The sequence below is a fragment of the Nomascus leucogenys genome, chromosome 2 (assembly GCF_006542625.1).
Source record: "Nomascus leucogenys isolate Asia chromosome 2, Asia_NLE_v1, whole genome shotgun sequence".
Classification (NCBI taxonomy): Eukaryota; Metazoa; Chordata; class Mammalia; order Primates; family Hylobatidae; genus Nomascus; species Nomascus leucogenys.
Window position 1 is genome coordinate 121,444,195 of NC_044382.1, and position 12,788 is coordinate 121,456,982.

The 12,788-nt window shown below is 38.7% G+C and overlaps 1 non-coding gene across 1 annotated transcript; it reads left to right on the forward strand.

The window, feature by feature from the left end:
- The first annotated feature begins 5,018 nt into the window (after positions 1 to 5,018).
- LOC115831925 lies at positions 5,019 to 5,139 on the forward strand. The gene has a single exon (XR_004027421.1). It is a non-coding gene; the product is annotated as a U4atac minor spliceosomal RNA (small nuclear RNA).
- Positions 5,140 to 12,788: the final 7,649 nt, after the last annotated feature.

Consider the following 12,788-nt stretch of genomic DNA (forward strand, 5'->3'; position numbering starts at 1 on the left):
TGCCTGCAGCCGCGAACCTGCCTGACAACGGAGCATGCCCAGTGGCCGCCGGGGCGCTCCGGGCGAGGGATTCCACCTTTCCGGGTTTTGCCCGGACTGGGAAGATGGGCGCTCTGGAATCGCCCGAGGAGGCACCTCAGGGAAGAGGGAGGAGGGGAAGCTGGCTAGAAGAGTCAGGGAGCCCAGGGTGGCAACGGGAACACGAGAGGAGGCAGAATACACTGGACGCCCCCGGGCAGGCTGTCAGCATTGTGCATCCGGCCACGACGCGGGCCCGGGACGCTTGCGGACGCTTCAGGCAGAGGGCGGGTTTTCTCCCGGCAGAACTCCTCCGACCGCCCGCCGAGTCGTGGATTCCTTTTCCAGAAAAACCATATAAACACTTCCCTTCTGCAAATTCAAAACGGTGCTTGTAATCCCACTCTCCAGGATTGTTCCGGGTTTTGTACCCATAGCCACCAGTGAGAACCGGAATGACTGGCCTTTTTATGAAATTTTGACACCTGTCAAGAAACCTGGTCTTCGCAGCCCTGTTCTTGGCTTCCACTCTGTACTGGGAACAGCCTGCACGCTGTGTCGCATTGTGCACGTTGGGTCCATTTCTGGAAACAGCTCACTCTACCGGCCAGGCATCACTAGAATTTCCCCCAACAGCTTTAATAATGCCAAGAGCGAACATAATAGAAGGTCTCATTTGATCCACACCTACAGACCTGGAAGACGTCTCTTTTATTATCAATCCTACGACTTAGGAAGTATTAACAGATGAGTACCTCATAGGGTTATCTTGCCTATAAAAGGAGAGCAGACATAATGAAGTTAGGACAATGTCTGACACCCAGTAAGTGCTCAACAAATGTTAGCTCTCACTGTTCCCAATTTACAGGTAAGAAAATTGAGGTACCAAGACCTGCTCAAGGTTCCAGGTTTAGTAAGTGTCAGGGCAGAGGCAAGCTCGGGCAGCGTAACTCCAGAGCAGGAGCCTTTAAACACTGCACTACTCCCCCATAGCCGAAGGGAAACCACAGTGAAGCAATTTGTGGTTTCGTGAATGACTCATTATTCTGTCCTGGTTTTTCTGCCAGAGAGGCCTGTGAAGTTCTCTGGTGGTTTTAAAATATGTCCACAGATTCTTTGGTGCACCCCTCATCAAGAGGTGGAGTCTGTTGCTTCCCCTAAACCTGAATTGGACTTGTGACTGCCTTGACTTCTGAGACTAGGTTAGAAAAGGCAATGCAGATTCCATTTGGCTGTCTCCCTTGGGACACTTACCTTTGAAGCCTTGAGCTGCCTGAAAAGAAGTTTGGCTACCCTGAAGCTGGAGAAACCATGCAGAAAGACCATGTGAAGAAAAAAGGAGATGACCAAAGAGCTACAGCTGTTCTAGCCCCTGGATCTTTGAATCTTCCCAGACTAGGTGCCAGATACGAGTGAGAGCTGATGCTAGCTCTAGGTGCTGCAACTGCATTACAGACCCTGAACAAAACTGGCTAACCAACCCCTAGAGCTGTGAAGATCATGATTAAAAATTGTTGTTTTAAGCCATTAAGTTTTGAGGTGATTTGTTATGCAGCAATATATAACTGGAACAAGTCCATATGTCTTGGGAATGTCTGCCAGGTCAGAAGGAAGCAATCTGTGCTCTCTTTTCTCCTCCTCTCCACCCAATCTACCTTTTCCTACTTTACTTCTTTATTATTCTCTAAGTTCCCAGTATTTCAGGGCACTGAAATCATAGATTCATGAGTTAATGAGTTAATGGGATCACGGGAGTGGGACTAGTGACTTTATAAGAAGTGAAGGAGAGACCTGAGCTAGCAGGCTCAGCCCCCTTGCCATGTGATGCCCTGCACTGTTTTGGGATTCTGCACAGAGTCCCCACCAGCAGGGTGGCCCATTGACCTTGGACTTTTCAGTATCTAGAATTGTAAGAAATAAATTCATTTCTTTATAAATCACCCTACTTTCAGGTAGTCTGTTCTAAGCAACAGAAAATTGACAAGACCAGAAATTAGTATCGGGAGTGGGGTGTTAATGAAAACAAATACCTGAAAATGGAGAAGCAGCTTTGAAACTGGATAATGAGCAGAGGCTACAAGAATGAAGCAGCAGTCTAGAAAAAGCCTAGGTTCTAGTGAGGGCTGAGAAGACAAGAAGGACAGGGAAAGTTTGGAACTCCTTAGAAATGGTTAAATGGTCATAATCAGAATGCTGATAGAACTATGGACAGTAAAGGCCATTCTGACAAGGTATCAGGTGGAACTGAGGAACAAGATACTAGAAAATGGAGTAAAGACCATCCTTGTTATAAATTGGCAAAGAACTTAGCTGAACTGTTCTATGCCTGAGGGCTTTCTGGAAGGCTGAACTTGAAAAAGAGAAACTGGGGTATCTGGCCAAAGAAATATCTAAGCAGTAAAGCATTCAGGCTGCGGCCTGGCTACTTTTAACCACTTACATCAAGCTGTGAGAGAGGAAAAAAAACTTTAAAGGTGGAATTTATAATCATAAGAGAAGCAAAGTGGAAAGATTTGGAAAACTCTCAGCCTGGCCATGTAAAGAGTGAAAAAGTGTGTTTGGGAGAGGAAACCAAGGGTGTAGCCCAGCAACCTTTTGTTCCGGAGATTAGTAAAGAAAGAAAGTATCATCACAAGAAGGAAAGACCTCGATGGCATTTCAGAGAACTTTGAGTTGTTCCTCTCATCACAGACCCAGAGGCAGGAGGACAGAATGGTTTCAAGAGACAGAGCTGAGGCACCTTTCATGGGCTTGCTGCCCAGAGCTCTCTCAGGTCTTTACTTCCCAAATTCTGGTACGGTGCTTTTTGGACATGCCAGCTGTGGCTCAAGAAGCTTTAGGTGTGAACTGACCTGCCACTCAAGAAGATAAGAACCATAGGCCTTAACGGCATCCATATGATGCCATTATAATTCTTCAGGTTTGCAGAAAGCAAGAGCTGTGGAGATGTGGGGGCCTCCATCTAGATGTTCAAGGATTTTTGCTGAAAGCCTGGGTCCAGGCAAAGGCTTGTAACAAGGGCAGAGCACTTCAGAGAGCTCCAACTAGGGCAATGTTAAGCAGAATTGTAGGGTCAGAGCTGCTGCAGAGAATTTCCAACAGAGCAATGCCTAGTGGAGCTGTGGGAACAGGGCCACTACCAGAACCCCAGAACTGTGGAGTCACCAAACACCATGCAACATCTACTTGGGAAAGCTTCAGGAACCGGGCTCCAACCTGTATGGGCAGCTGTATGGGCTGTACCCAGCAAAGCCATAGACGTGGGGCTGTCTAAGGCCTTGTGGGCCCAACTGTTGCTCTAGTGTGTCCAAGAGGCAGCACGTGGAGTCAAAAAAGATTATTCTCCAGCTTTAAGATGTAATGTCTGCCCTTCTAGGTTTTGGACTTTCTCGGGGCATGCTGCTTTTTTCTTTTTGTTTATTCCTTCCTTTTGGAATGGGAATGTCTGTTTTATGCCTATACAATTATTGTATCTTGAAAGTGGATAATTTACTTTGATTTCACAGGAACATGAAATTCTCGACTTTGGACTTCTGAGTTGGTGCTGAAACAAGACTTTGGGGCTATCAGAATGAAATAAATGTGTCTGTATGTGAGAAGAACATAAGTTTTGGGGGGGCAGGGACAGAATGCTATGGTTGAATGTTTGTACTCACTTGAAATTCATGTTGAAACAATCCCCAGTGTGGCAGTATTGAGAGGCAGTTGGATCATGAAGGCTCTTCCCTCATAAATAGATTAAATCATTCATGGATTAATGGGTTATCATGGGAATGGGACTGTTGGCTTTATGACAAAAGAAGATAGTCCTGAGCTAGCATACTCAGTCCCTTTGCCATGCGATGCTTTGTGCCATCTTCAGCCTGCAGAGTTCCCACCAGCAAGAAGGCACTCACCAAATGTGGCCCCTCAGCTTTGGACTTCCCAGCCTCCAGAACTACAATAAATAAATTTCATTTATTTGTATATTACCCCATGTTCAGGTATTCTGTTATAAACCACAGAAAACAGACTAAGACACTATCTACTACACAATAATATTTTATTGAAAGTTGCTACCAGCAGCACAAATATTCCTATCTGCAAGAAAACAAGAACCAAAGCCCAAGAGTTTATATATATTTAAATATACATGTAAATTTTTTAATCCTAATTTTTATAGAATAAAACTTCTGTTGTTTGACAATACAGCCAGACAGGAGCTGTTACACTCAAATTTTTCTAGAGAAATGTCAGTTTAAGACTAAAAAAGAAATAAAAAAGCATTTTTCTAAGTACAACATGTATGGAGGGTCTGGAAACCCAAAGGATTTTGCAAAATTTCAACACATCTCTCTATAACCACATTCCATATATACAGAATGTGGACAGTAAAGCTCAACCAATTATATTTCAAAGCAAAGAATATTTTTTCTCCTTACAGAATGTGTACAACAGCTCTGGATGTTTAAATTTAAACACACAAAAAGTGGATCTTGACGAATTTCCTAAACAACATTTTTCTCATGCTTGGGTAACTCAGAAATGGCTGAACAGATAGGTTCCACATCCGAGAAAAGAACTTGCTTCTGAATTGATATGAAACATGAAATTTCAGCCTAAAGGGTTACAGGAGAGGGAGAAATTTGTAAGACATTGAAAATAGAGTTGCCATATGAATATAAAGATGATAAATATAAAGAAGGAGTTATGAGTGAGAGCCACTCAGTAGTGAGGGATGTATACCCACTGCCATAAATCTAACAGTACTGGTCATAATTTCAAAGGTTTCATATATTTACCTGAGATGAGTACAAAGCTCAACCTCTTTGTCCTTACTCAGCTTTTTTCTTCAATTTATGTGGTACATTTCAGAAAACACTGTACACATGACAAGATATCCTACCCCATATGTCTAAAATTACATGTTAAAATAAATAAAACAACTGCAGTGCTTTGAAAACTTGATAATCTGGTGCGTGTCCTTCCAAATTTGATTTACCTAAACTAGACTACATGCAGCCATCCTTTTCTTGGGGTTGCACTATGTCCAATGAGCGCGTAGTGAAGGCAGTACTGCTAACGCCTACACACCCGCATCAACTAGAGGTTTGCTTTTACCTTGGTGCAATTTTTGGAAAAAAGAAAATCCACTTTTCCATGTCAAAAAAAAAGTTAAAAAAAATGGCAGCCGGGCATGGTGGCTCATCCTGTAATCCCAGCACTTTGGGAGGCCGAGGCGGGCAAATCACTTCAGATCAGGAGTTCAAGACCAGCCTGGCCAACTTGGCGAAACCCTGTCTCTACAAAAAATGCTAGAATTAGCTGGGCATGATGGCAAATGCCTGTAATCCCAGCTACTCAGGAGGCTGAGGCAGGAGAATAGGAGAATCATTTGAACCGGGATAGCGGAGATCACGCCACTGCACTTCAGCCTGAGAGACAGAGCAAGACTCTGTCTCAAACAAACAAACAAAAACACTACATGCAAGAGTTGGAGATGAGGACTCCATGGTGCCACTGGCTCACCATTTTCTCTAGCATGTTTTTACCATCGCTGCTAAATTCCAATATTCCTTAAGAAGCTTTTCTTCACCACTACAGGACACAGGTACCTTCCAGAGCTCTCTTAATTGAAGCACATATTGTGACAGAAGCAAACCATATAGTTTAACGGTGATTTGCCTCCCAACCCAATAGTATCAACTATTATAAAAAGAAGTTGCAAATTCCTGAGAGAAAATAGTGAGGTATAGTTAAGAGAGCTTAACTAAGTTTTATTGGGTTCTTAACACAAATCTGTCATACAGTTTAAAATTACACCTTACTTAATGCTTTCTAGTGGGGGTAGGTATTTATTATCTCTATTTATGTGTGGGTGTTGGTGAGTGAGAGTAACTAAATTCCAAAGTTAAGTAATGTCCCTGTCTTAGTCTATTTTGTGTTTCTGTAACAGAATACCACATATTGGGTTAATTTATAAAGAAAAGAAATTTGTTTCTCACCATTCTGGCTGTGAAGTCAAATATCAAGGTGCCAGCATCTTTCAAGGCCTTTTTGCTGTGTCCTCCCATGGTGCAGAAGGTGAGAGCAAGAGAGGGTAAGAAGGTCAAATTCATCCTTTTATCAGGAACCCATTGCAGCATTTATCAGGAAACCATTGCAGCAATTATGGCATTAATCCATGCATAAGGGCTCTGCCCTTACGACCAAATTACCTCTTAAAGGTCCCCTCTTGACATTGTTGAATTGGGGATTAAGTTTCCAACACATGAACTTTGGGGGACACAAGTACGGAAGCTAGACTTGAACTTGTATCTACCAGTCAAAGCCATGTTCTTAACATTTACTTGATATTGTCTTAATATCAGATCTAATGCTATTCACATTCATAGTCATATAGGCATTACATTTTTTGATGAACAGTTTATAACTCCTTTTCATAAATATAAACTTCATATTTATATATTTATTATATATTTATAGTTACAAGAGAACTTCATGAGGTTTTATTATCTGTCACAAGTTGGGCTCTCTGGGAAGCAGAATCCAGTATGGGGTTCACATACAGGATGCTTACTGACGAGTGCCCCAAACTGGGGAGAAGGGAGGTGAAAGAAGCAAGATGGGATGGAGATGGAGGGGGAAGCCATGCTGTGATGCAGGGCTGAGAGCAGCCTTGTCTGACCTCTAAAGTGGCCTTTATTACTTCCCTATTGCTGCTGTAACAAATTACCACAACACAAATTTATTATCTTAACATGAAACAAATTTATTATTGTACAATTCTGGAGGGCATAAATCAAAAATGAGTCTCAGTTAAACTGAAGGTGTTGGCAGGACCACGTTTTTTCTGGAGATTGCGGCAGAGAATCACCTCCTTGCCTTTTCCAGCTGCTGGAGGCTGTTTGCCTTCCCTGACTCATGGTTCCTTCCTCCATCTTCAAAGCCAGCTGAATAGCATTTTTAAATCTCTCTCTGACTTGATTCCCTTTAAGAATAACATTTTTAAATATCTCTCTGACTTGATGCCCTTTTCTACCTCCTTCTTGATTATACTGGACCCTCCTAGGTAATCCAGGATAACTTTTTTGTCTTAAATTCAGCTGATTAGCAACCATAATTCTATCAATAGCCTTAATTCTCCATTGCCACATAATATAATATATTCACAGATTCCAGGGATCAGACTGTGGTTATATTTGGCAGAAGGTATTATTCTGCCTAACAATATCAGATTGTCCTTTACTGAAATGAAATGGCTCGGCTTATATACCTCTGCCTCAATCACCCATTGAATATAGGACCCAATCCTACTGGATCCACAACCCAGGAAGGTTGTGACTGTGGGTAAGGTAACTGCAGCCCAGATAAAATCTGATAGACTGACAGCTGCAGGTTATCTTCTGACAGCACTCCTAGCAGCTGGGCAACAAGTCCATTTTTTCTCTTAATTTGTTTATTTTACTTTTTTATTTTTTATTTGTGGGTAGATAGTAGATATAGATAGATTTATTTACTTATTTGTGAAGTGCATGACATATTTTGATACAGGCATACAATATATAATAATCACATCAAGGTAAATGAGGTATCCATAACCTCAAGCATTTATCCTTTCTTTGTGCTACAAATGATCCAATTATGCTTTTAGTCACTTTTAAATACACAGTAAATTATGACTGTAGTCACCCTCTTATGCTATCACATACTAGATCGTACTCATTTTATCTGACTATATTTTTGTACCCATTAATTATCCCCACTTACCCTACCCCTAACTACCCTCCCCAGCCTCTGGTAACCATCATTCTACTCTATTTCCATGAATTAAATTGTTTTGATATTTAGCTCTCAAAAATATGTGAGAACACATGAAGTTTGTCTTTCTGTGCCTGGCTTATTTCCCTTCACATAATGTTGTTAATTCACGTTCCATCCATATTATTGCATATGACAGGATCTCATTCTATTTTATGGCTAAATAGCACTCTATTGTGTATACGGACGGCATTTTCTTTATCCATTTATCTGTTGATGGACACTTAGATCGCTTCCAAATCTTGGCTATTGTGACTAGAGCCACAGTAAGCATGGGAGTGCAGATATCTCTTTGATATACTTATTTCCTTTCTTTTGGGTATGTATCCAGCAGTGAGATTGCTGGAACATATGGTAGTTCTATTTTTATTGTTTTTGGGAACTTCCAAACTGTTCTCCATTGTAGTTTTATTAATTTACATTCCCACCAAAAGTGTATGACAGTTCCCTTTTCTCTATATTCTCACCAGCATTCATTATTGCCTGTCCTTTGAATAGAAGCCATTTAACTGTGGTGAGATGATATCTCATTGTAGTTTTCATTTACATTTCTTTGATGATCAGTGATGTTAAGCACCTTTTAATATACCTGTTTGCCATTTATATGTCTTCTTTTGCAAGATATCTATTCAGACCTTTTGCCTATTTTTAAATAGGATTATTAGTTTTTTTGCCTATAGAGTTGTTTGAGCTCGTTACATATTCTGGTTATTAACCTCGTGTCAGATGGCTAGTTTGCATATTTTCTCCTATTCTGTGAATTGTCTTTGCACTTTGTCAATTGTTTCCTTTGCCATGCAGAAGCCTTTTAATTTGATATGATCCCATTTGTCCATTTTTGCTTTGGTTGCCTGTGCTTGTGGTGTATTACTCAATAAATCTTTGCCCAGATCAATGTCTTGGAGAGTTTCCCAACATTTTCTTTTAGGAGTTTCATAGTTGGAGGTCTTAGATTTAAGTCTGTAAGCCATTTTGATTTGATTTTTGTATATGGTAAAGGATAAGGGTCTAGTTTCATTCTTCTGCATATGGATATCCAGTTTTCCCAGCACAATTTATTGAAGAGACTCTCTTTTCCCCAAAGTATATTCTTGGCATCTTTGTCGAAACTGAGTTCACTGTAGATGTATGGATTTATTTTTCACTTCTCAATTCTGTTCCACTGAGCTACATGTCTCTTTTTATGTCAGTACCATGCTATTTGGTTACTACAGCTCTGTAGTATACTTTGAAGTCAGGTAATGTAATTCATCCAGTTTTGTTCCTTTCACCCTGGACAGCTTTGGCTATTCTGGATCTTTTATGGTTCCATATAAATTTTAGGATTGTTTTTTCTATTTCTGTGAAGAATGTCATTGGTATTGTGACAGGGATTGCATTGAATCTGTAGATTGTTTTGGGTAGTATGGACATTTTAACAATATTGATTATTCCAACCCATGAACATGGAATATCTTTCCATTTTTGGTGCCCTCTTCAATTTCTTGTTGCAATGTTTTATAGTTTTCATTGTAGAGATTCTTCACTTCTTTGGTTATGTTTATTCCTAGGTATTTTATTTGTAGTTATTGTATATAGGATTACTTTTAAAATTTATTTTTCAGGTTGTTCATTGTTGGCATATAGAAATGCTATTGATTTTTGTATGTTGATTTTGTATCCTGCAACTTTACTGAATTTTTTTCATCAGTTCTAATAGGTTTTTGTGGAGCCTTTAGGCTTTTCCAAATACAATGTCATATTATCTGCAAACAAGGATAATTTGACTTCTTCCTTTCCAATTTGGATGCCCTTTATTTCTTTCTCTTGTCTTATTCCTCTAGCTAGGACTTCTAGGACTGTGTTGAATAACAGTGGTGACAGTGGGCATACTTGTTTTGTTCCAGATCTTCCAGGAAGGGCTTTCAGTATTCTCCATTCGGTGTGATATTAACTGTGGGTCTGTTGTATATGGCTTTTCTTATGTTGAAGTATGTTCCTTCTATTCTGTTTTTCAAGGTTTTTTTTTTATCATAAAAGGATGTTGAATTTTATCAAATGATTTTTCATCATCAGTTGAAATGATCACATGGTTTTTGTCCTTCATTCTGTTGATATGATGTACCACATTGATTGACTTGCATATGTTCAACCATCATTGCATCTTGGGATAAATCCTGCTTGGTTATGATGAATGAACTTTCTGATGTGTTGCTGAATTTAATATGCTAGTATTTTGTTCAGGATTTTTGCATCAATGTTCATCAGGGATATTGGCCTGTAGTTTTCCTTTTTTGATGTCTTTGTCTGGTTTTGGTATCAGAGTAATACTGGCTTTGTAGAATGAGTTTGGAAGTATTCCCTCCTCTTTTTTATTTTTCAGAATAGTTTGTGTAGGATTGGTATTAGTTCTTTAAATGTTTAGTAAAATTCTGCTCTGAACCCATTGGGTCCTGGGCTTTTCTTTAATGATAGACTTTTTATTATGGCTTAAATATTATTGCCTATTGGTTATTGGTTTGCTTAGGTTTGCAGTTTCTGCATGGTTGAATCTTAGCAGGTTGCATGTGTCTAGGAATTTATCCATTTATCCTACATTTTCCAATTTTTTGGCATATGGTTGTTCATGGTAGCCTCTAATGAGCCTTTGAATTTCTGCAGTGTTGGTAATAATCTCTCCTTTTTCATCTCTGATTTTATTTATTTGAGTCTTCTCTCTTTTTCTTAGTCTAGCTAAAGGTTTGTTGACATTATTTATCTTTTCAAAACAACTTTTTGTTTGTTGATCTTTTGTATTTTTTTGTTTCAGTTTCATGTATTTCTGCTCTGATCTTTATGATTTATTTTCTTCTACTAAGTTAGGGTTTTATTTACTCTTGCTTTTCTAGCTCTTTAAGATATATCGTTAGGTTGTTTATTTGAAGTTTTTCTAGTTTTTTGATGTAGGTGCTTATTGCTATATACTTTCCTCTTAGTACCACTTTCCCTGTATCCCACAGGTTTTGGTATGCTGTGTTTCCATTTACATTTGTTTCAAGAAATTTTTAAAATGTCTTTCTTAAATTATTCACTGACCCACTGATCATTCAAGAGCATATTGTTTGATTTCCAATCATTTGTATAGTTTCCAAAATTCCTTGTTGTTGATTTCTGGTTTTATTCCATTGTGGTCAGAGAAGATATCTGATATAACTTAATATCCGTGAATTTTTAAAGACTACTTTTGTGTCCTAACATATAGTCTATCCATGAGAATGATCCCTGGGCTGAGGGGAAGGATGTGTATTCTGCAGCCATTAGATGAAATGTTCTCTAAATATCTATTAGGTCCATTTGGTCTGTAGTACAGATTAAGTCCAGTGCTTCTTTGTTGATTTTCTGTCTAGATGATCTGTCCAATTCTAAAAGTGGGGTGTTGAAGTCTCTAGCTATTATGGTATTTGGGTCTCTCTCTCTCTCTCTCACTCTCTCTCAAGCTTTAATAGTATTTGCTTTATCTATCTGGGTGCTCCAGTATTGGGTGTACATATATTTGCAATTGTTGTATCCTCTTGCTGAATTGACCCCTTTGTCAAAATATAATGACCTTCTTTGTGTTCCTACAGTTTTTGTCTTGAAATCTATTTTGCCTGTTGTAAGTATAGCTACTTCTGCTTTTTTTGTTTGTTTGTTTCCATTGGCATGGAATATCTTTTCTATCAATTTATTCTCAGTCTATGTGTGTCTTTATAAGTGAAGTGTGTTTCCTGTAGGCAAGAGATCATTGGATCTTCTTTTTTTTATCCATTTGGCCACTCTATGTCTTTTGAATGTAGGGTTTAGTCCATTTATATTCAATGTTATTATTGATATGTAAGGACTTACTCCTGCCATTTCATTATTTGTTTTCTGGTTGATTTTGGTCTTGTCTAGCTTCTTTTTTTCCTTTCCATCTTCCTTTTAGTGCAGGTGATTTTCTCTGGTGGTGTATTTTAATTTCTTGCTTTTATTTTTTGTATATCTGTTGTATGTCTTTCAATTTAAGGTTACCATAAGGCTTGAAAATATCTTATAACCCATTATTTTAAACTGATGACAACTTAACACTGACTGCATAAACAAACTTACAAATAAGCAAACAAAAACTAACAAAAACTCTATACTTTAATCCCCCGCTTTTTAACTTTTTTGCTGTTTCTGTTTATATCTTATTATACTGTCTATGCCTTAAAAAGTCATAGTTATTATTTCTGATAGGTTCACCTTTTAGTCTTTCTACTCAAATCATGAGTACTTTACACACTACAATTACAGTGTTTTAATATTCTGTTTTTCTGTGTACTTACTATTACCAGTGAGTTTTGTAATACTTCAGATGATTTCTCACTGTTCATTAATATCCTTTTCTTTCAGATTGAAGAACTCCCTTTACCATTTCTTCTAGGACATGTTTTGTGTTTTAATGAAATCCCTCAGCTTCTGTTTGTCTCAGAAAGTCTTTATTTCTCCTTTATGTTTTACTGGATATACTATTGTAGGACAACAATTTTTGTCCTTCAGCAGTCATGTCACTCTCTCCTGGCCTGTAAGGTGTCCACTGAGAAGTCTGTTGCCAGACATATTGGACTCCATTGTATGTTATTTGTTTCTTTTCTCTTCCTGCTTTTAGGATCCTTTCTTTATCCTTAACCTTTGGGAGTTTAATTATTAAATGCCTTCAGGTAGTCTTCTTTGGGTTAAATCGGCTAGATGTTCTGTAACATTCTTGTACTTGAATGTTAATATCTTTCTCTAGGTTTGGGAAATTCTCTGTTATTATCCCTTTGAATAAACTCGTTGCCCCAATATCTCTCTCTCTCTCTCTTTCTATACCTTCTCTTTAAGGCCAATAACTTTTAGATTTTCCCTTTTTAGACTATTTTCTATATCCTGTAGATGTTCTCCATCATTTCCTATTCTTTTTTATTTTGTCTCCTTGGACTGTGTATTTTCAAATAGTTCTGTCTTCAAGC